At 28.3% G+C, this 25,221-nt stretch overlaps 1 protein-coding gene across 4 annotated transcripts in view; it reads left to right on the top strand.

The window, feature by feature from the left end:
* Positions 1-25,221, top strand: part of LOC111027791 (potassium voltage-gated channel subfamily KQT member 1) — a 234,949-nt gene that overhangs the window by 137,513 nt on the left and 72,215 nt on the right. The window lies entirely within an intron of this gene.

Genomic DNA, 25,221 nt, shown 5'->3' with positions numbered 1-25,221 from the left:
ATATGTTAAATAGATCACAGTTGTATAATTATAAGTAATATTATAGATTATAAGATAATATATGAGAGGGTTTATAATTAATAACCTACATTGAAATAAATGCAAAGGCTTTTAATGCTTCATACATAATAATTATGAAGGAAGATGTAATCGATTTTTGATTTAATTTTAATTGCTGAATAGATATAACGAAAAACGGATTATCTGCATCACGTCAGTGTACTCGTACTAAAAACTCTGACTTAAATCATGCGTCATAAAAATTTGAATACAATTTATCCAAATTTGTAAACTTATATGATCGAGTTTAAAACGAACAAATACCGCCATGTTATTTAGTGAACATTCCCCCTCCCCCCTATTAAGTTTTGTGTTTGTCACACCCCCTTTTTTGTTTCGTTTTGAGCATCTTCCAAAAATCAACAATGACACACGATTTTGAATCAAAATCTTGACAACTTTTATGAGGTGTAATGAGTTTTTAGTTAGTTTTTATTCAGATCACTAGATCATTTTGATAAAACAATATCGGTCATTTTATCGGCATGACTATTTTTCACATTGAAAAAATAATAGTCGTCTGACAATTTAGATATTTATTCGTCTGTGATGGTAATGAAAGTAGGCGATGTTGAGAACGTTATATTATATATTGGGAGTTTTCAACTTGACATTTTTCGTATACCAGTATACCAATAACCGGGTTGGAATTTTGGACGTATATTTGAAAAAAAATCATTAGAAATAAAAAATAATTCCCATCCAACTTTCATGACATTAATCACACAATAATGTGAACATAATCCTTTGACGTAAAGTCCGTTTCCAAACGCATTTGAATTCGAAACGCAAATATCGCGTTTTTTTATGATAATTATTTGAAATGAATTTGTTTGTTTGGTCCAACTTCACGTACTTGTAATAGAAAACAGTATTACCCAAGAGAATCTATCGGATAGCTTACGGAACTCCAGTAATTGAAATTTGGTCATAAACGAATAAACGATTGAGAAACGTTCGGTTTTATAATATATTGTTGTTATGAACTGTTTGAATGTTCGAGCATTTATTACGTTATCCACGATGTTAACCAAATCCTTATTAAGACTTAAACTTGGTTCAACTCAATAGCTCGGGTTGATTTTATTTTATTGGTTTTCGTTAAAAGTTTACGAAAACAATAATGCATTGTTTATCGTTGGTAAATTAATTCAAAACACCAAATACGCACTTATACACTTACATTCAACGTCCAATTAGTTCAAATATACTCTTTCAGTAGAAAACTTTGGCACTATAATAATTTAAATATATAATACATTACACTATATTTTTATGATTTAAAAAATCGTTTTGTCTTGTGAAACAATGAATGTAAATGAATGAAAAATATCCACACATTTCCTATATCTATAACCATGTAATTTATGCTATACTAATAAAACAAATAAAATTATGTTAACATTGTTAACCGTTAAATAGTTTGTGACACCACTATATTATATCAACCGACTGTCACCATTCAATTATACTTGAAAGAAACAATTTTAGTTGACCATCTGAAAATATTATACTACACAATTATTTTAAGTATTGAATTAACTTTATAATACAATAGTGATTATTGAATATCTAAAATAAAAATGTATGATAAATATTGGTTAATTTTTACTCTACAAGTTTTGCTAGGAAATTGAATTTAAATTAATGTAACTACACATTCATTTAAGATAGCGACAGTTAGATTGTTTGTGCTTAATTTACTTGTATTGGAATTTTTTTGTCACCAGACAAACATGCTCAACTGTGTTTAAAAAAGTTAAATTATAAGCTCAATATTGGTTTGTACTCATTTCAACTACATTTAGCTAACACGGCGTCCCATATAGGCTATTTTGCTACATCAATGTCGTGTGTTTTTATTGTAAAAATATTTATGAATATTGTGGTTTTTAATACTTAAAATACGTAGAAATACGTAGGAACGTGAATCAAATCCATAAATTAAAAATTCAAGTCTTAAAATGTATTTATATCAGTCTAGACGAGGGATCCTACAACAATAATCGTTTTATTATAATTTATTTTAATCGAATTATTTATTTTTTGCCGATTTTATAATATAATAGTTACTATAAATAAATATACGAGTATTAGGAGGACTATATGATGATTTGAAGATTTTACTAGGTAATTAACATTTTATAATTTTTTTAATTATTTGAATATAGTATGTTCTAGTTAGACTAATATTAAATACATTTTGAGTTATATAAAACTGTTAATATTAGGATTATAATTTTCCTTAGTACATATATATTAATAGAACAGAAATTCGAATTCGAAAACAATTAAAAAGTATGGTTTTACCTTGAAAAATATAATTATGTAGTTCTGTAGTTTTGTAGTTCCACTGGGTACTCTTTAAATTTATAAAAATCTAAGTATTTGTTTATATGGTGTGATATAGGTTCTATACAATTTCAAAAGTCACACACACACACACACATGCACACACTCACACACACGCGCGTACATACATTATGTTATAATTAACTGGAAATTCAGTAACCCTAGTTTATGATGTAGTGTGAATACTTTAATGCAATATATGACTAATTGCCTACATTTCAACATGATATTCAAAATAAAGTTCAAAAATAGTTATGGCGAGACATTAAAATTAATTAACAAACTCTATATTTATACATTTTGTTTAACAAATATATTAATGTTAAACGAGGATTTATCTAAATGTATCCAATACCATCTATCCAGAACTTATAGATGAAGAATTAATATTTTACTGTAAAAAATGAACAAAATACAAAATCATTGCATTTCCAGTAATTTTATGTTATTTTAAGTAAGTATATTGTATAATAATAATACCAAATGAAAGATAAAAAATTGACAGTCCGTCATTTGTATTATTCATCTATTCGTTTTTCATCATGCAAATACGTTGAGCCTATTTCAATTTAAAATAAAATAAACGATGTAATAAAATAAAAGATCTTTTTTATTGTAAGTATAAAGACAAATTACACACAAACAATACATTAACTTTTATTATCTTTTCGTGGAATAGCACAATTTGATTACATTTATATATTTTATAAACTTGATACCATTAGTCAAATTCATTTTAATATGAGTTTATTTAGACCATATGAGGTATTTTAATAATACTATTAAAACATTAAATTCAATGATCAACTCAAAATCAGTAGTAAAATTTAATAAACACTATTTAATGACGATATTCTAAATGACTATGATTTATTTTTGACCAATTATTTATGATTGACAATTTGTCTATACGATCGTACTATTGTTTAACAAATAAAAGCATCACTTAAATTTTAATCAAGCAAACTTAAATAATTAATTTAATCTAAATAATTGGTTTTATTACTTAGTATTATTATGCACCTATATCACTTTTTGAATAAACTTAATGTCAAGATTTATTTTAAGCTAATAGTTTTGACTGCATTTGAAATATTGTTTTAGTTATCTACGAAACAAATTAATTTTCTAAAATATAACCTGTCTGAATTACATTTCATTATGAACATGACGTAAAAGCTAAGTAAATTGCTTTTATTTTCGATTGTCAGATGCAGTCTGCAAATCAATTCGTCGTGAGTCACAAAAGATCTCGTGGTAGGTTACTATATAAAAGCTGAACACAAGAAAATGTGTGTTTGACCTTAACATTTTCAATCCGAAATCGATTTTCTCGTAGTCTAAACTGTTGTTAGTAGATTGTTAATTTAATCAAATTAGTCCACGGAGTATAATATAGTTATCTCATTTAGCTTTGCAAAAGTTATTTTCTGTGAAATTGGTCAATGGTTTTCAGAATGAATTAAAATAATATTATGTTAGAGTATCACCTAATGGTTTAGTCGTAATTGATTTGATATTGAACCCGATTTGTTGGTTATTTTTGTATAGAATGTGAAATTATATAAATTTGAATAATACGAGCAAAATCTGTAACAATAATACAAAGCCGAACGATTCTTCTTCATACTCCAATAAGAATGTAACCTATATTTTGTATAAAAATAAATCCGATTATAATAAAAGAGATTATTTACTCAATATTCGCTTTGGCTCTACTAACCTAACCTATATGGCCATATGATGTTCAACGAACTAGGTAATTGATACGTTTTCTTTTGAACGAGCAGGACCCGTTTGGACTGATTAAAATTATCGACCAGTGTATATTAAAATTATGTATTTTTTGTCTTATTGGAAAAAAAACCTGTTATATTCTTCTAACCACGGGGTATGTTAGTACGTAAGTATAACAAAATGTAACGTTACACCCCAACCATCAATATTAAAACTAATCCCAGCTCAGAAAGTGATAGGAAACCCGCTAACTCGAACGACCGCTATAGGCACTGACCACACCTTAGAGAAAACCTTGGAGAAAACCCCATCACAAGTTATCAGTACAATTAGGTAATAATAATAAATAGAGAGATAAAAAATAATCATACACAGAAAATATGAACTAGTCATCAATGCGATCCTCCAAAATCAAAAATCAGTGACTCACTCAGCCAACGAGAACCGGCCATAGCCAAGAACAATACGCTTATATTATAAGGGTTCATTTAACGACGACTGTCAAACGATATTGGAAAAACTACATCAAATAACTGGGTACTCAAATTTATGAAAAATTTGAAATAACTTCGATATTTATAATTCAGGTATAATCAAAGAACCAACTTGTAGACATTTCACACTACATTCAGTACTTATCAAATCGAGACCCATTCCCATCAAAACCATACATGTCATAAACCTCATATGCACCATGTCATTCATACAATATTGCAAAGAGACTTGGGACCCACTCATTTCAAAATCAAAATCTGAAAATCAGAAAATAGTACAATATATCACCCTTTGCGTCATGTCTTTGTCACCATCATTTGTCTCAGACCAAACCATATTTTTGACTTTAAACAATTACCCATTATATTTCAAGTTACTCAAAGGAAAAGCTTACTAACGTATTTTCTTCAACAACTAACGTTCCCAAGCAGACTAAATACTTATCTTCCGTTACGAAACAAGACCAACCGTACAACATAAATAGTGATCCCGTAAACACTGAACCAGTAGCTTGCCACAAACCTATACGATGCAACATGGTGTACTTCTCCGAAGACGACCGGGGATCTAAATTCTAGCAAATCAATCGCTGAATGACAATCTGAAAATATTCTTTACCAAGACCATCGACCGCGATGACCGTCTTGATCGATTTATAATAGTCTATTTTAGAACTACTACCTAAATTGCACCCAACTTGCATATTTAAGTCTGCTACCTTACGGTGTTGTAGCAGTCACTTTTCAACTGAGTACTTTTACCGTAATTTCCTCATCTATAATTGTAAGCCCTCAGCTTTAATACTACTATTATATAATAATACAGTATTGTCCAGAATTGTTGGTACCATAACCCATGTTGACCGTCAATGTGAGCACCATCAGTGGTTGTCAACGACCATCTGTTTCCTCAAATCGTATTTACTGTTGATATTATCAAATCAATAAAACAATGTGATTACTAGTAACTATAACTAAAACAGCACGTCGCAGCGTATAAATTAATATTATAAATTAGACATTAGGTTAATGTTGAACAACACTCTAGTCAAATGTAGTGGTATTAGAATAAACTCAAAAGGGATTGCAAAACAGAGTGAACAGTTATCGTAAGCATAGTACCTCAATCTCATTGTTGTTGTTGTTGTTGTCGTTACTTGTTAGCGATTTTGCAGGCGATGGTGACTCGTCGAGTGCTTACCAGCAAAACCAAAATGAACAGCGTTATCACTATTGCAGTGGTGCAGGAGGCCTAACAAATGAAACCATAGTATTGAGATGGTATTAAAACGGTGTCATAATATATAATAAAACCCGAGGTTTCCGAGTTTTTAAACTATTTCCGTTGGCTTAAAGAGAAAGTTTGTCACCAAACCGTGTATTAAAAAGGCCACCTGTCCGTAACAGGCGAAGTGCGTCAGTTCTCACGCCGAACCTTTTTGGCGGTGTTTTTCGCATATATTATGTGTATATAGGTATATTTTATATTAATATAATTTTTGTTGCTTCCACTAACGGAGTAACCATGGCCGACAGAGTATTCAGTCGGTATAATATACGAGCGTCGAGCGGGGTAGCGATTAAACATTTTTCGAATACAATTTTAATTAAAACGCCGCTATATTCGAACGATATCAAATCATCACCCACCCACCACCTCGCGCGTTCGGCACCACCACCAACACTTTGACGTCAACACCGTTCGTCAAAGCTCAGCGTTCGTCCCTCGAGGACTTAAGCCGTGACAATGGGCTTGATGTTGCACAGGAAAACTTGTATACTACACGTGACGTCATCAGTGAATCGGTAGAGATAGTCCCATGAATGGCGTAATGATAAGTCAGTCTCTCGGCGATGTGTTCCCGGAATTGACCACGCGAAATTCTCAAAAAACTATCGTATCACCCCAGACCGAAATTGGAGTACCATAGATATATTATAATTATTACAGTATTATCATTATAATATTATCTTCGTCATAAAATAAAATTTTATCCGACACAACGAGGTCTGCGATGCAAACGTACATTTACGATTGTTTTCGTGGAAAAGCAGAGAATGACAACTTCCTCGAGTCCGATGAAAACCATGACAGTATAAACTACTTCTTGTCAGATTGATGTTTCCGTTTCCAACACAGGTGTTGGAAATTGGAAGTATGTGTGTACACTGCAGTTCGTATGTGTTTATGAGCGCACGAGGTAATAATACGTACTGTGAATGTCAGTTTGTCTTATCCTACCAAAACTGCAACAGGAGCACCTATCGTATAGTCGGACTTTCGTCGCAGGTTCTTCACTGTCAGCAGAATACACATCTTTATAAACGATTATTATTATTATTTTTATTATTTTTATTATTATTGTTATTATTGTTAATAATAATAACGGCATTCGAACATTGTTGCGTGTGTACGCTAGCTGTCGTCGTCGTTTTCCGCCGAGAAATTGTATTATGATGCCGGTTATGTTATTATTATACGGTTCAACAACTCTCTCTGCCCACCTGAAGCCTTTCTACCCCTTTCTCGCCCTAATACAATCATAGTTACCACACGCGATATTTTTTCCAGTCTGATACCGAAACTTGGTTTGAATTCATTTACCATGATAATAATATATTATTTAATGTCGATAATATTCCGTGCAGTAGTACGATATTCTTATAGTACCGTTGCGTTATTTTCGTCATTACAGTATACCTATTAACTACTGCCAAGCGTCGACCAATCTAAATTAACTGTCACGATACCCTTGGTTTAATTAAAATTGAGGATTCGGAGTTTGACATCTGAAATAATATTGTCGGGTGACCGAGCGATTATAATCACATTCACAACGATTAAATTTAACCGAAATTAAAACATAATTAATAATTATTAATTATCTGTAAAATTGTTTTGTAAATGCATGTTATATTGTGTATGGACGAATTGGCGGAATTATTGATAAATAAAAAAAATACATTGTTGCCACGTACAATCTCTTATACATAGGAACGTGTCACGTCACTCATAAATATAAAAATAAAATCGTAGATCAATATTATCGAGAATGAATGAATTATTTTTTTATAAATTGTTGACACCTTGAAACGTGGTTATCTTAATGGACGATGGTAAGCTTTGAAAACATACAATTCAAATTCCCGGAATGACTTGATATCAAACTACAACGTCCGACCCGATTAAGTTGAGCGATTTATTCTGAACTTTGGTATACATTGTTTTGATTAATACCAATACAACACCAGATATTGTTTGAATTCAAGTTTAAAATTTAAATCACACTTGTTGCAATAGTATGCTTTTTACATTATTATTAAAATAATTATTTTCCAGTCTCAGCATGTGTAGCTCAAATGATGTATCGTTATATTGACATAAAAAGTAAGCAATCAAGTTAAAGGTAATTTAAAAAAGGTTTCAATGAATTATTTAACATTTGGCATCGAATTGCTAATACATTTATTTTTCCAATTCATGTGCATTCCTCTGTTTTATCAATTTTTGCCCCACTCGTCATGTTTGCTGTTCATTTTGATTTATATTTACAATGCGTGAAATGTTTTGATTGACTTTAACTCATAGTTAGTTTATTTATATTGCTGGTTATTCAACACATCGTCAATTTATCAAACACCAACGGGCAACGTTGCACACCCATAGCATAAACTGTAGGATTTTTCAGATTAAAAAAAATGTCCTCTAAATTATAATACTGATGTCTAAATACTGAATATTACCTAATAATTAGAGCTTTTATAGCTCCATAGAGCGGCCAGCTCAATCGAACATTTTTTTATTCAATTTTTTTTTCAATAACTAAAAGTAATTATTGTAAATATTTGTTATATTTGTAACGTTGTAATTCATCTCACCATTAACTACTCCTAAAAATAGGTTGATGTGCTTCACAGAGTTTTTTTTACTTTTACACTGCCAAAATAACCTACTAATTTATACGTCATATTAATTAAAAGCACAAGTTCAAAATAATGTTTATCGAGAGGTGACTTACAACATTTTGAATTTTTGGTTACGAATACTTACATTGTGCACGATATTTTGGCAAGGTCAAGAACTTGGAAATAACAAAACGGTCAGGTTTTGCGATATTTAATAGTGATTTAAACTTTTGTGTTTAATTGAAAATTTCTGAACTTTCAAATCATCAATTTGAACTTAAAAATACTTACTGATAGCTTACTGAATATTGAGAAAATTTGAATTGAAAATTTTGAAATTGAGTTGCAATATCTTAGAGCTAGATTATAGATTTTATAGTATGATGTCATGTATTCCGTTACCGATTTTCCGTCATTTTCTTATTGTTATAGTTTTGTCAGTGGTAAAGTTTCGTATTCCAGAAGTTTGTCCCTGAAAAGGGGTGTTAACATTTTACTTCCGGTCGACCTGACCTTTAATTATACATCTACTTGACTTCTCCAGTAAAGTTTTAGATACGTAACACCGTTAACATCCATCACATGGAATATTGCTAATAGTTGATAGTGATGTTGCCGCTCACCGATGGGAAGTCCAATAATTATAATTTATAATCGATTTCAGAATATATTATTACATATTGATTTATTTACTAAGAAATGTGTTTAAATTGTCGTCATGAGCCAGTAAAAATATAAAGGAGAACATATCCACATAAAACATGACCGAAAACTTATTGATCCAGGTCTCAGTCAGGAACAAACAAAGAACGCGGGTATATATTTGGCTAATTATTATCATATTATCAAAATATTATTTTAATGTTGATACTTATAATCGACCGCTAAGTGAATGTTGAAATTAATTTATAGTCTATATATTCTCTGGAGCTTATAAGCAGCTTTGGTAGTTTTTAATAATTTAAAAATAAACGGCGTTCATACTTATTGATTGAAATCCGAACTGACAGGAAAAAATGCATTTAATGAATTCAAACAAGAACCTCTACCATTAAATTATTAAAGGGTTACAAAAACTATTTAAATAAAAGTTTGACTTTTGTCTTTTTACTTTTCCAAAGAAACTTTTCTTGTTACTTGTTATATATAACTATAAATATATATCTTACTACAAGTCAACAAGCTTTCAATACAAATTTGCTCGATTCAATCGTACAAACAATGTGATCAATAAAAAATGTTATAGACTTATGTTGTTTTAAATATACAAAAATATTCCATAAACATTTTAAAATATCAAACTCCTTAGTTGAAATCAATAAAATATTTTTATATCATAAGCACTGAAAAATACAGCACACTCCGGGCGTTATTTAACTTTTATATCTGTATAAACTTTAAAATAATAATAATTTATACTTTTCTTTTATATGTTATTATAGTTCATATATTAAACTCCTCGAGTCTGTAAAATATATGAATGTTATATCATCACGTATAAATGTTTTTCACAATTGTTTTAAATAAAGTGCTATTAAGCGTAACGTTTACTAATATTTTGGTGTAAAAATGTTAACTTATCAGAACTCCATTAAAAACCAATTCATTCATCGATTGATATTAGTCATGTAGTTGTAAAATATCATAATCTATTTTTATACTTTATTTATAATGTATAAGTTATAGTTATTACTTATAATATACAAAGGTCAGAGATATTGCTACTTTATTCCATTGTGGAAACTTAAGCTTGTTGTTATCAATTTTAAAATATCATGTGACTTAATCATTTTACTGAGTTTATAGATTTATAATATACATTATACGATATTATAAGTCGACTATAAGAAATACTGATGCAGAGAATTCGTAGAAATTAAATATTTTCTCTTAATTTAAAATGATGTAGTTATTACTTAATAATTATACTCTGGATTCATAAATTTACTTCATTATAATTTTAATTGGATAGAGTTAACATATATTTCATGTTTTGTACGTTTTTGTTGAACAGAATTAGTAATGTTTTTTGAAAACTATAAATAGTTGGAAAAATAATTCAAATGACGTGAATATCAAAAACATTATTTTACTTTTGACTTATGGAGTTTTATTCAAAGTTTTTGTGTCCAAATCACTGAAGTTTTTTTTAATTTGTTGACATTTGTTTAATATTGTTTCTTTTTATTCGCTACATTTTAATGAAATTCTGTTTTTCTCTTGTCGTTTATATGTTTTATTTTATTATTTTATTTTTACTGTACACATAGATTGTTAATTAACTAGTAAAATGTAATTTATATCAAATTGTTGAGTAATTGAAAATGATTTAAGGGGGGATATAATATTTTAACACTTTAAGGCAAACACTTAAGCCCTAGGGGTTAAAAACGTTTGATAACTCATCACATATTAAGAGGACGTCATACCCGCAAATGCTGCCTCCGTCGTACAACATGGCAAATTTTACGTTCACAATAATCCATTTTACTGATATTTTTAAAATTTGAGTGAATTGAACTATAATAAAATGTAAAAGTAAAATAATTACCCATGGCATCTCGAAGGCTGTATTGATATTTTAATTACGAAGAAATAAGCATTTATTAAAGCGTTATTTTTTTTTTAAATATTACACAATGATAAGTTAAGTCAAATTAAATATAATAATATATAATCAGGCGAGAGGTTTTTTTGGAAAATTTTAATACCGGGAGGTTTTCTTTTATTGTATTCTATTTTTTAAAACAAGAGTTAATACATGTACCAAACAGTAACTTAAAAATCAAAAGAACATCAGATATAAAAGCGTGCTAAATTTTAAGAAAAAATATAATACATTTCGATATACCTATTATATATGTGCCACAGTGTTCGCGCAAAATGATGCAAATAAATGGATGTCTACATGATACGAGTAGTTTAATTATATGTACTTGGATACCTACAATCTATAGGTGCAGAACGATTGCATTCGTTTTCCTTTTTTTGACTACAAAATTTATACATCGTGTTCGAACATTTATAATTATTATTACATCATAATTTGATATTATAGATGTGATATTATATATTAAATACTAAACAATTTTCCAAATGTGAAAGTTAGTCACATTCTCGTATTCTTAATATTTTGTATAATATATTCACTCAACAAATAATCATCATTTCACAATTCGCCTTCCCTATAACAGGCTTTGGACTTATAAACAAGCTAACATTGTTAGGTTTGATTGTATTGTTTGGTTAAAAATGGTTTCTTAAATATTTTTCTAAATGAACAATGATATTTTTTTTTTATAAAAATCGTGGTGGACTTAATATTATTATTAATGTTACTATTACTATTTTATTATCATGTAAGATTAATCACAATATGTCAATCTCCAGGTACCTACAACGATAGTATTATCGTTTTTATTGTGTGCCAATTAATTATTATATTACAATTGTATAAAATCGTTACACGTGCACCACTTATTCAAGTACAGTATTTCACCAGCGTGTTTCTCTGTAGGCTGTACATTAAAGTTAATATAAATTTGATTGAAATATCTGATTGTAGAACCGTGTGTAAGGCAATGAACTATAGTACCTATAGCCAAATTACTTCTTATTAAAAAAAAAAAAAAACAAAATTATGTATCATTAAAAACAGAAAAGGTAAATATTAACAATGTATTTTCTATCAAGCCGACAGTGATCATTTGTTGTCAATCCTAAGCCTGCGATTGGGGAGATAAATTGTGAATTAATGATTAGTGCTCGAGTTAATGTACAAAACTGTTTTTACTTTTATTGAAACATATTATGAATACGACTAACTATGTCATTTCAAAATTGAATAATATATTTATTACATTAAGTATAAAGTATTGTAATGCGGTTAATTAATAATCGTATTACAATAATAAGTAATAACTTATTTACTCATTTCGTCATCAATATTAGGCAGATAAATAATTACTATAATGGTTGTACAATATTCATAATATAAAATAATTTAATAAAATTAACTTGCATAGTTTTTAATTATTCTGAATATAATATAATAAATTTGAAGATGTTAATACAATTATGCCTTGTTAATAATAAATAATTAAATTCCATATAATATATTAATGTATTATATAATTATTAGTGATCATCAATGTAATACAAAATATTCCTCAAAAAATAATTAGTTTGTATTCGTGGCTCTAATTTCCCGGTATTCAGCATTGTCCGTACTATAGAGGTAAATAATAAATAATTTCGTAGTGCACAGACATTCTATGGTTTATCATGTTAAAAAAATGAAAAGTGTTACAAGTATATCCATGGATACTGAACTACATCTAAATTCTACAAACTAATGAAGTGTGTGCACATTGTGTTAATAAATAATTATTGATAATTACAATGGAAGCAAAGTTTTTATTGACACCTTGAATAAACACGTCAATTATGTTTATCGATAAAGTTCAACATTTAAAAATTGTTATCGTTTTAATTTATTTATCAATTATTTGAATTAAAATGAAAATAATTTAATGCATTCAACTATTATTCACTTGTGTTTTTTTCAATTTTTGCATTACAAAAATTATAGAAAAAGGCAGTCAAAAATATTTCATTAATTTTTCTCTTGGATATCAAGGCACTATCACCATTTATGAAATCCGGGACGGTTCTGATTCATCGGATGAAGCTAAAGCGGATTATAGCTGGAAATACTTTTAAGGGAAATTCTTTTAACATCTTTATTATAAATTTAACAGAGACCCATACATTGGTTTTTATTGCATCCATGCAAAAAATAAAGAATACCTATTTAATTTTATCAAAACAATTCGCATCATAGAAAATTAAGTTGTCAAAATTAATTGTGTACTATATACCCACATATAAAACGTAACAATCAACTGAATTGTTTATGATATGATATGAAAGGTATTATTACGATTTACGGGTCCTAATTATATTTCCGCCCAAAAAAAACAACAAAAAATGCTTGGACGTAGGCTTGCGTCGTTACGAATATTATTCTTTCAATAAATAAATATGACCTTTCCTTATCATGATCGTATAACATATTGTACTACATTATTTTCATACTAGCATCACATATTATATCAAATACTACCTATTATAAAATTTGAATATAATGGGTAGTACCTAACCTATTTCGGTTTATCATAACGGAACCAGTGGTTCAAAGTTTTGTTCATAGCCAAAGTAGCATGTGTGTACTTTGAAATGTCAATAACTAATGAATAGGAATAATTTGATTGTAATAATGGAACAGGCTCGTAGTGGCCAAAGGCCATATTATCTATTCTGCAGAGTCTCTATACCATTACAATACAACAGGATAATATTATAGTGATCGAGGCAAATAGTATTCCATTATCTGTTTTTAAGAACGGTGAAATATTAATCTATAACGATCACAATGGTTATGCACGTATAGTATTATAATTTAATAATTCATCCATACTAACTTGTCAAAAAGTAAGACATGTATCAATGACATTCGAGTGCGTATAGTGTTCACCTATAATAAGAGTTTGTACATTTTATTGATTACAAATTGTACTATCAATGTTATGATTACACAACACAATATTTTTAAGAATAACAATTATACTGCTAGTCAAGTACCTACACTATTACTCGTATTTATATTTTCAATATTTAAATGGAAATATTTCACAAATAATTTCTTAATAAATATATAATTGTGGTTTAGAATGAGTTTTTTATGACATAATGTGGATCAACTGTTGTATTCCATTTGTTATTCCTATCTGTCATTATAACTTATAGGTACTAACAAGGTAAATTAATTTCCTCGCAGTTGTTACCTCTACAAGTGGTTTTCAGCTCAAGCATAAATCTTTATATCTTACACAAATTATTTTAATCTAATTTTTTTTTTTTAATACATCAATAAAGTAAAAAATATTATGTAGTTGTGTGTGTGTGCGTGATCGTACGTGCGTCTACTGTCTGTATTTTCAATGGTGGAAACCAATAATAAATTATAAAATAATTATGTTTAATGCAGTTTCAGATATTTAATGAACATTAAATATAATAATATAATGAACATTTTGTAATAGTAAGTCGTAGATTTTGAGTGAAAGTAGGAATACTGTTTTTTGTATTTTCATTAAGTACAGTGGCGTTAATTCATGTCATGCTAAATTAATTTCAATTAGTAAATTGAGATAATCTATTTTATGTCATACATTTAATACTTTGAAGTTTGATCCAATGTTGCTATTATAGTACCAAACATTTACCTACATTCCAAGTTTCTACAAAACAGTTTAAGTTTTAAAAAGGAGCATAATAGGTATCGTACCTACTATACATATAATATTCATAACACGTTTAGAATCGCATACTTTGTATGCAGTAATAGTTACTTTCAAATTTAATATGATAACACTTTAACAAGCCATATGTATATTCCTTTCAAAATTGTGACACATCCAAATAATTTGTGAAAATGGCTTATTAAAACGTATTTATTTAATCATTATGCAAATTTTGTAATTGATTAAATAAAATGTATTGAAAAAAAAACACAAATAATTATATGGTGGGTACTTACAGTTTGTTAGATATTTTAAATTTCAATACGATTAAATGTTTCTCAGTTAACTAATTAGAAATGTTATTTATACTAATTAATTTTTCTATTAAATAGTAGAGTAGAAAACCCAAGAATATGATATTGAATTTTTAATGTATAAACATATACTTAGTTAGATCAATGGTGTGTATATTACATGACGATTCGAATATAATTTTTAATAATTTATGATATGGCTTTTGAAATGAAAGTCGAATAACAAGCACACATCAATAATTATTTTTAATTAAATATGCACTTAATACTAATCCTTATACTGGACACGGTTATTGATTATTATTAATAATATATATATTTAACTTTGCGCTCTGTTTATGATTATCAAATACTATAAATTACAAATTCTTTAAATATTTATTTAAACTATGTACTTTATAAGTTGTGCTTGTTATTAAACGTCATATATTTTACTGCATGAACTTAATTATAATTTAAGAATAGTACGAATATAATTAACTACAAAAAAATTCACATTTATACAATGCATCTTTGAGATTCTATTTACTATTAACTTTTGTTTTTATCGCACATTATGGACATTATTTTTTGGTATATAATAAATATCTGCCATTACGCCTAATTCAAAGTTCTTAAAAGTTTATGCTTACAATTTTATATGCTACTAAATAAAAACTGAATAAATATTGAAAATTATTTTCATGTATTAAAATGCATACATATGCATATATTATACACGAGAAAAATTTGCATGCATTCATTAGGAAGGTTTTATCTTTTATGATTGTTATCATTAGATAATATAAATTAATTTAACTGTTTCATACAAATGAATTGTATTCAAATATAATTTCTAAGCTGAAACAAATGAATTGTTTAGATTATATGATTTTGTTTCAACAATATTAGGTATATAATTATATTATAATACATTACAATTTTTAATTAATATATACTTACAAATATCATTGATCGTGTAATTATGGTTCTAGTTTATTGTTATCAAGTTTCATCATCGTAAATTAGGAAAGTCACGTATTGTCAGTTAAAACATTTAAGGTGGTTAACTGCAACCACTCAAATTTACATATTAGGCATACATATTAATTATCTTAATCTTCTTTCTTTTTTAATTACTGAGCGCATATGGATCTAGCCATCGAGGTATTGCCTTATGAAATTATTAATAAAAAGGATATATTTACTGGTTTTTCATTTCTTGTTAGGGTCTTATTTAAAGTTCTTGTCCTCATTTTTTATCTAGTGATATTATTGAATGCACAGATGTAGGCTTTGATAATATCCAGTCTTTTTTCTGTTATAGATTTAACATGTCGTAAACTATTGGCTATTGTTTTTCATTTACATTATGCACGTTTGACATCATTTTAATATGATTGTTAAAATACTTTAGATTATATTATTTATTGAATTACGACTTTTTTATCATACCTTATTATTTATAAACATCGTGATATCCTTATGTAAGAAAGTATTGAAGCATTTATTCATAATAAAATATACATCAATAAAGTACAGCCTATGGAACTCATAAAATAAAACGGTGTAACTGGGAGTTTGGGTATAAATCAGTTGATATTTTCTCAATCATATTGTATGTACAGTGTACACAGACACATAGTATACATGTAATAAAATAAAATTATAAAAACGAATTGCCTTATCGAAAAAAAAGAAAAATTCAGCAAAAGATATTTTCAAATTATAATGATTGATTTTAAAAAACCCAAAATTATTAACTATTATGTGAATCTGATTAACTTTATTTATTTGCAGTGATTTTGGATAGATACGATATTTATGAGCAAATTTTCGTAAAGCCATGTTATAGTAGTTCCTTGTGTATACTCAATCTTGAAATTTATCATTGTTTTATTAGTATATTTTTCCATTATATTTATAAGACTTTTAATTTTGTTTTTATAGTTCAATATAGGTAATAAAATAGATAATACATTATAATTTTTTACGTTACAAGTTCATTCAGGTCTGGAATGTATTTTAACATTGAAACAAAAATTATAATTAAAACACAGTAAAAGTATATTGTAATTTCGATGAGTAGTTAAAAATGGTATTCAATATGCCATGCGCATTGCACAGTCCTTGTGTGTTGTTTTAATTGGATAAATCACGTGGTACAATTTATATTACACTATATGAAATAGTATTTTTTGTAGACGGGAAGAATTCATTCGTTAACTATAAAAGAAATTACAAGGAAATCTGGCTTGAATCATCATCTGTGTACCTATATTATATTATATAAATATAGATATATATCTGTATTATTATATCATACGTTAAAAAGATTACTGATGATCCACAATACAGGAACATGCCCCTTGAGACTTATTGATATTGGGCACCACGGTTAATGTTGGGGAAATTTAATATAACTAGGCCATTAAAGACATTACTGAATTTAAGTGGACGGTTATTTATTCATGTGAATTTTGAAAACGAAATGCTTTACTTGTGTTACCTGCGTTAATTTGGGTTTAGTTTTGACCTAGCTGGTTGTAAGCGTGGTGCCGTAATTATATATTTATTTTGTACAATTTTTCACTTTGCCGTTAATGGTTTTCTAATGGTGTACGTTATTTTTTTTTGGTGGACTGAATTGTGTAGAGATTTTTACTGGCCAAATGAGAACAAGGGATGAAAAAAATTCGGCAAAATAAATTTTTTCGTCAAAATTACTCTTCTGTCGGCCGGTTTCCTTCCCATCGTGTCATGTCAGCGTTATACCTTGACTAATTGTAGTCCCCATCAATCAACCATTTTGCCCGCAGATGAATGCAAATCATTTATAACTACAATAACAGCTACGGCATTACAATAGAGATGAATCTACTGCGTTATTGCCAGTGTCTTTTTTAGGCTAGGTAAGTCTTCCCATGAAAAATTATTTTAATCAAAAAGAACTGTGGTGTTTAAAAACGCCGGTTAATCTATACGATATAAAAATCTGAGAGCGAAAAATTAATAATTTCAGTCGATCTGTGATTGCATTTCTGTTTGTATAAAAACATTTATCGTTCCATCAATTTCTTAAAAACCTTAAGTACTTACCTAATAATATGATATATTTCTATAACTCACAATCCATAATGTTATATTCTGATATTCATTTAGAGCGTTGTTTAAAATATATTATCAAAAGAATATCATTATTTCAAATACTGAAACTATACAAATTAATACATTGAGTTCAATTTAAATCTCAGACATAAAAAGCACCTTTGTTATTTCGTCATTACATTTTTACGCATGGACGGAGAACTTTATTTGTATTATATTTTTTTTTCAGCTAGAAATATTTTAGAAAATAATATAGCGTGTTTCATTGAGTTATGTGTATTTATTTTGATTTTTCGATTAAAAGTAAAGTTTTGTTTGGAAAGTAATAATACTAGCTGTCCATCCATTCCATTGAATCATAATTTTATCCATCCAAAAAATAGAATACAAACATATTTGCGAAATATTAAATACAATATATATTAAAAACTAAGTTTATTATACGTCATTTTTGAATGACTGCATCGAATAATAAACAAATTATTTTTTTTGGCTTGTTGTAAAAATATATAAAACATTTAAGTACTATACATTATCAACTGTATAGTTCCACTATTTCAATGGTTTTAACAACAAGGAGAATTATCGAATTAATTATGTTCGCAAAAGAATCACAGCAATCATACAAGAACAAATAACAACTATTTATTTTTCTTTAAAAATTAACTTTATTATATTCTATTCACAATACCTGAATGGGTGACTATAGTGAGTATGACTATACTATACTTGTTGTTTCGGTACGTACTCTAAATCATCATTATGACCTTTAAAAACAATGCAGTGAAATACCATCTGAGTGCAGTGAATACCCTAACTTAATATTCTATCAATTGCACAAACTGCTTATTTCACACTGTCTCAAAGTTATTTATTAACGTCATGGGTACTAGTTAATATCATAAACATTAAAAAAACGAATCAGTATTAAATTGTTATAATTTAAAATACCACAGTAGTCCGTTGACATTATCATATGATTCTAAGAATATTGCTGTACAGAAATGGAGCAAGTTTTTATTTACTTTATACTTTTATGAGGACTAAGAAATAATATTATTCTGTTCTCTTACAAATTAAAGTTATTAAATAAACCTATTCACTTGCGATAATGTAACATAAACTATTCCATCCCATTTAAAAATGGTAAGAGAGTTTAAGAGTACACTTCCTAAATCATATTACGTGTGAGTGCATAATGATAAACATTTAATGAATAAACAATTTTAATGTTGAAAAATGTCATTTAAAACGTTTTAAACATTAACAGCACAATTAATTTTTACAACGTTCCATGAACAAATTCACTGAAATTCGCATAATCAAATAAAACTTAATTCATTTAAAACGGTTAATATTATAATGGATTATTTATGAAACGCCTGAAAGGTACCAGGTGAGATTAAAATAATTCGTATTTAATGATTTTGTCATGCCAAAGATTATGTTTTATGATATTTATAATTTTTAATAATCCATCAACAAAAAAAGGCAAGGTATTTGTTATTTCATGTTTGATCAAACAAAATGGGTTATTTTTAATTAATGTTATTATACAATAAATGTGCACCATTTGTAATATCATACGAAGGACTGAAAGCCAATAACATACTAATCTAGTGTGATATTATAAGCTTAAGAAATACTTAACTTATTGCAGATGTCACATAACCAAAAACCACAATATTATGTTATTGTTTTATATGACTTAGTAACATTAATTTTGATGTACATAAAAGCTGGTAAGTGGATGTCGCTCTTCTGTACATCAGGTGTCTAAGAGGTCGCTGTAATGGATGGTATTAAATTTGAATTCAATGATATCAAATCATCGTATACGAAAAACGATTCTGAGCGGAGACGGTATATCAGTTTAGGATATTTTATATTGTTATTACGTATTATTAATTTGGTAGCGGGTATGTTGAATTAATATTATTCTTAAATTAACAGTGATGCTGGAAAAATATTAAATATACCTTATGTAAAATCGGGCTGTTTTGGAGCCCAATTACAACAAAATGAAAACCATTATTCTTTGTTAGGTATGCATCGTATATAGGTTATGAAATTTTGTTCAGATTTGAACTTAAAATGTCTGTAACACATATCACTGTATTCGTATATTTTTTGGTTTCTTAGTTATGGCAAAAACTTCTTAAATGGCACCTTGTTTTAAATGTTCAATCCTTAGCTATACAAATTGCTCATTGTATGCATTTTTAACTACAAAATCATTTTTAATTTTCAACTTGATAAATATTGTCAAAATTTGAACTTTAAATGCTTATAAAAAAAAAAATTGTTACAATATATTTTTAATATTTTTTAACTGTTATTGTAACAAGTGATCAAGAGTCTTGTATTAAATTTTCATGCTCTTTTACCCAACGAATACAATTTTATTGACATTTATAGGAGAAAAAATGGGAAAAAATGAAAATGTGAAAATATCCGTCAACAGCCTAAAACGAGTCAGATTATTTGGAAAATTGTATCAAGTATATAAATTGATGAAATAAACATTTAGTGTAAATTTCAAGTGTCTACATTAATTCGTTTTTGAATTATAACAAAATAAGAAAATCGCTACAAGATAAATCGAGTGAATATCCTATGTTGTAAACATTTCAACTTCAAACGTTCATAAAAAATTATGGTGGATTTATGCACAATTGTGTGTATACTTTACACCTATTTAATATATTATAATCGTGCATTTGTGGTACTTGTATAATTCGTAATTTTTAATTTTTGTGAGCAAATTTAATAGACTCGTTGATAATTTATAATTTATTATATTATTATATTATTATATTTATAATATTGGTACTTACTGCAAAATAACAAAAGAAAAATATTTTACTCGTTACCATTATACAAACAAAAGGTTAATTATATAAATGCGAATGGATAGTAATACTCAAACATATTTTATTAGTTCAATGTTTGTGCTACGTAGTTACAAAATTATAAATTACAGATATATTTTTTAAACGTAGCAATTATTATTTTTAACTATTGTCCACACAAATAGTGGTTAGCATATTTGGTATTATTTATATTCAGTAGGTCAATCGTTTTTAAATATTCGGAAATATTTTGTATCCAATATATTATTATGTAGGTACATAAATACAACATACATCTTCTCATGGGTTATAAATTATAATTTGTATTTGTATTTTACGTACTAGCGAGAAAGTATTATATTTCGCCTTTAGTATATTGAACTTTTTAAATTTCAAATTACGGGCATTGATAATACAAATAATAATAAATCATATGTCTTGTACCAAATATCAGAACAGGGTCTCTTATTAGTTATTGATATATTTTAACTTTAAATACTAATCGTAAAATCATGAGATATCATATTATTAGTACCTATACGAAAATGAATAAAAAAATATTCCACTATGATAATAATAAATATTCAAAATGATAATACTATGTTAGGGTGTACAGAAAACGGAATTTATCAAGTCGAGAAATATTTTAAACCCATACCTATCATGGGCCATGATTAATATTTATTATACAAGAATATCCTCTATGAAAATATCAATATAACGATTCACGTCAGCCGACATTTTATTCTACCGATAAGTCTGGTCCGATACATATTGCAGCTAACAACACGACGTATATACTATTATCATACTTTTTTTTTCCACCGTAAAAACATTTTTCGTGTTTAGCGCAGCTATACCGCAGTGACGAACACGGTCATAAATTATTATACTATTATTGTGCATTACGTATCAGTTTTTCATTTAATAATAGTATATAGGACACGGACCTCGTGGCATATATTCGCCACATAAACACACACCTATACGTTTGCTAAACTGGCCGAGCACTGCGTACATACAGCCCCTCCACGAACTCCTACATAAACCACAGCGGCGTTATGGCACTGTTGGGACTTAATATTATAATTTTCGAAACGTGTAAATTACACCGTGTATTTATATGGGGTGTGTGTGTGTGTGTGTGTGAGTGTTGGAATACGAGTTTATTGAATTTAACTAGGTTGGTCACCGGGTGACATATTTTATATTTTATAAACGTTCACCGATTCCGAACTTAAAAAAATCGTTGGAAAATAATAATAATAAAATAATGGTTCGGTTTGGTGGAGAAACTTATGCGACATCTTGACGGCACGCCTTTTTTTCGGTTTATCACGTTTTGTGGCGTACATATACGAGTACATACGTCAATTAAATTGAAATCGTCTAAGATATGCGATAGAAAATTATCACATTATTTATTATTTTAATAGATATACCTACGCCACTAGAGCGTAAAGAGAACAGTTCGAGCATTTGTTTTAAAGTGATTCGCTGAAAATTTCAATACGCATAGGTAGTTACAATTATTACATGGCGCGTAAGAATAAAAAGCAAAAATAAAAATTGAGAACAGAGAACTTTTGTCATTATTTTTAAAAGTTCTCACGACCTATGTGCATTGCACACACACACACACACACACACACACACACACACACACACACACACACACAAGTATTTATATATATTAGCAACTCGTCAATATATACATATATACAACAGTCTATACGTGTGCAATAATGATGGCGACGCGAAAGGTCTCGTATTAAAGTGCTTGTTTTTCACAAGATTTCTAGGGGGCACTCGGCATTAGGTACATATTATAAAGTTACACATATTTAAAACAAAATGTCACAGAACGAGGACTTAATGAGTTTTCTAGAAACATATATTATACATTTCTTGTGTTTGTCCCCGTACAATCACACTCGACGTACCGTTTCGCTAGACGCACACAAATTGCACAAAAGGGCGTAAGCAATTTGACGGATAAAAAAAATATTCATCAGCTCATTAAAACAATTTTTTCGTACGTTTTTACTATTTTTTTTCCATCACACATAATCCCGTGGGATGAATAAATTATAACGTACCTACTCGAACAATAATGTTCATAATTATATAATATACATAATTATGCAACTTGATTTAAGATTATTTTATCTTTTTATTGCCATTTTCTCTGCAAAAGTATGTGCTATTTTGAGAAATGTTTCAATATTTTATTTGTTTAAGTTTTAAACGTATCATGAAAAATCAATATGAAATTTAAAATACAACGGAAATATTTCAAATGTATATACTAATGTACAAACACTGTATTATTATTTTGTTATAAACTATTATATTATAACGATTTTACTGCACATTTATAGTACACTTTTTTACATCGTGTGGTCAAGTTAATACATATATAATGACATTGGAATACTGTTACGTTATAATATAATAGCTGGGTTTTTTTTCAAAATAAATTGCTAATATGCATGAGCTAGGTCAATACAATTTATTGATTTTAATGATGATCAATTATTTACATCGATAACCCATAGTCACAATGTCACTCTACTCTGTTCTACCTCAGTTTATTTTAATATTTTTTATTTATTTTTTTTTACAATACACTACAAACTCAAACACTGAATTAAAATGTTGCTTTTTACGTAAAAAATCTCTATTGAAGCCCTAATAATAGTGAAAGAAAAGTTAAATACATGTTTTCCTCTGTAATTTATTAATACTTGTAGCTTATTCAATAAAGTTCAAATGGCTCGTTAAAAAAAAAGATTCTTATACTATGTATAGGTACATGTATATAATATTGTACATTATATAATTTATTGTGAAACGCATCAGCTGAGCTGATTCGTTATATTTTCCTAATTTCTTTTTCAGTAACTCAACCTTAATATTATTCTATTAGAATAATCTAGATTGTCGACATTTCAATATTATGCATATTGTTCAGGTGTTTAAATTGCATCTTAATTAGTTCTGCGTTTCACTCGGTTTGCTTTATTGTCTAGAATTTTATTGAGGTGGCCGTTAATTAGCACGGAACTAGACATCTGCGGTTTGCGAGGAATTTTGTTACTACTTTCGGGCTTATAAATGAATTTCAATAGAGGAGGAGGGTAAACGCACCGGAGAAAGACAAAGGAAACAGAGTTGTGACGGCATTTTACATTCTGAGTTTTATGTGCTGGCAGTCGTAAAAAGAGGAACACCGGCTTGACTCTCAGTCAGCGCAAGCCATTAAACCGAGATATAAATTCAATCTAGAATGACATGAATATATAACTAGTAAAATGTATATACATAAACGTCCAGTTTGTGATTTGTCACTAAAAGTTCCAGAAACGCTGGGTTAAAGATACGTTTATATACGGTTGTTTAATTTATATTTTGTTCGGCTCCATACAATAACGGATTTTTAAAACAACATATTTTGCTCGGTGAATGAAATTATGGGCAACGAGCGAATCAAATTCGATTTGCAAATATCCGCCCAGTGCCGACTCTTAGGATAAAGTTATTATTATTATTATTATTATTATCTATCGGTTCTATATTGTATTTTATATTAATTATATTGCAACATAGGTACGTTGGTAACGTACGTTGTTGATAAAGTGACGTAGAGAACGACGGCAGAATCCGAGATGTTTGATTTCTTTGATCGGTGAAAATTTTCCATCGAAAATTTCACAAAATCCGATGGCACGTTTAGATGTCGACTAATCTGTTAGTGTTCGGAAGATCACTGCGACGACGGTTAATTGACGCGTATTCGCAAAACTTTCAAAATGCACGAAATATCTTCGACGAGGGTAGTAATACTCTATAGTGGGTGTATATGAAATGCGGCGTGCTGCCAATGGGTGTAACATATTATTGTTGTATGCACTCACGTGATTTACATATATTTTGTGTGTATATGTATATATATATATATATATACACACACACACGTACATTCATCGACAATAATCCCGGTATTAACCATCATTATTTCGAAATAGCGTCGTACCCGGATTGGGTTTGAAACGGTTAATTATTAACACATATTTGGTGGAAGCGCCGCGTAAATTGTTTAAGGGATTTCGTA

The sequence above is a fragment of the Myzus persicae genome, unplaced genomic scaffold (assembly GCF_001856785.1).
Source record: "Myzus persicae strain clone G006 unplaced genomic scaffold, MPER_G0061.0, whole genome shotgun sequence".
Taxonomy (NCBI): domain Eukaryota; kingdom Metazoa; phylum Arthropoda; class Insecta; order Hemiptera; family Aphididae; genus Myzus; species Myzus persicae.
Note: the sequence above shows the minus strand (reverse complement) of the source record. Positions and strands in the feature narration are given on the sequence as shown.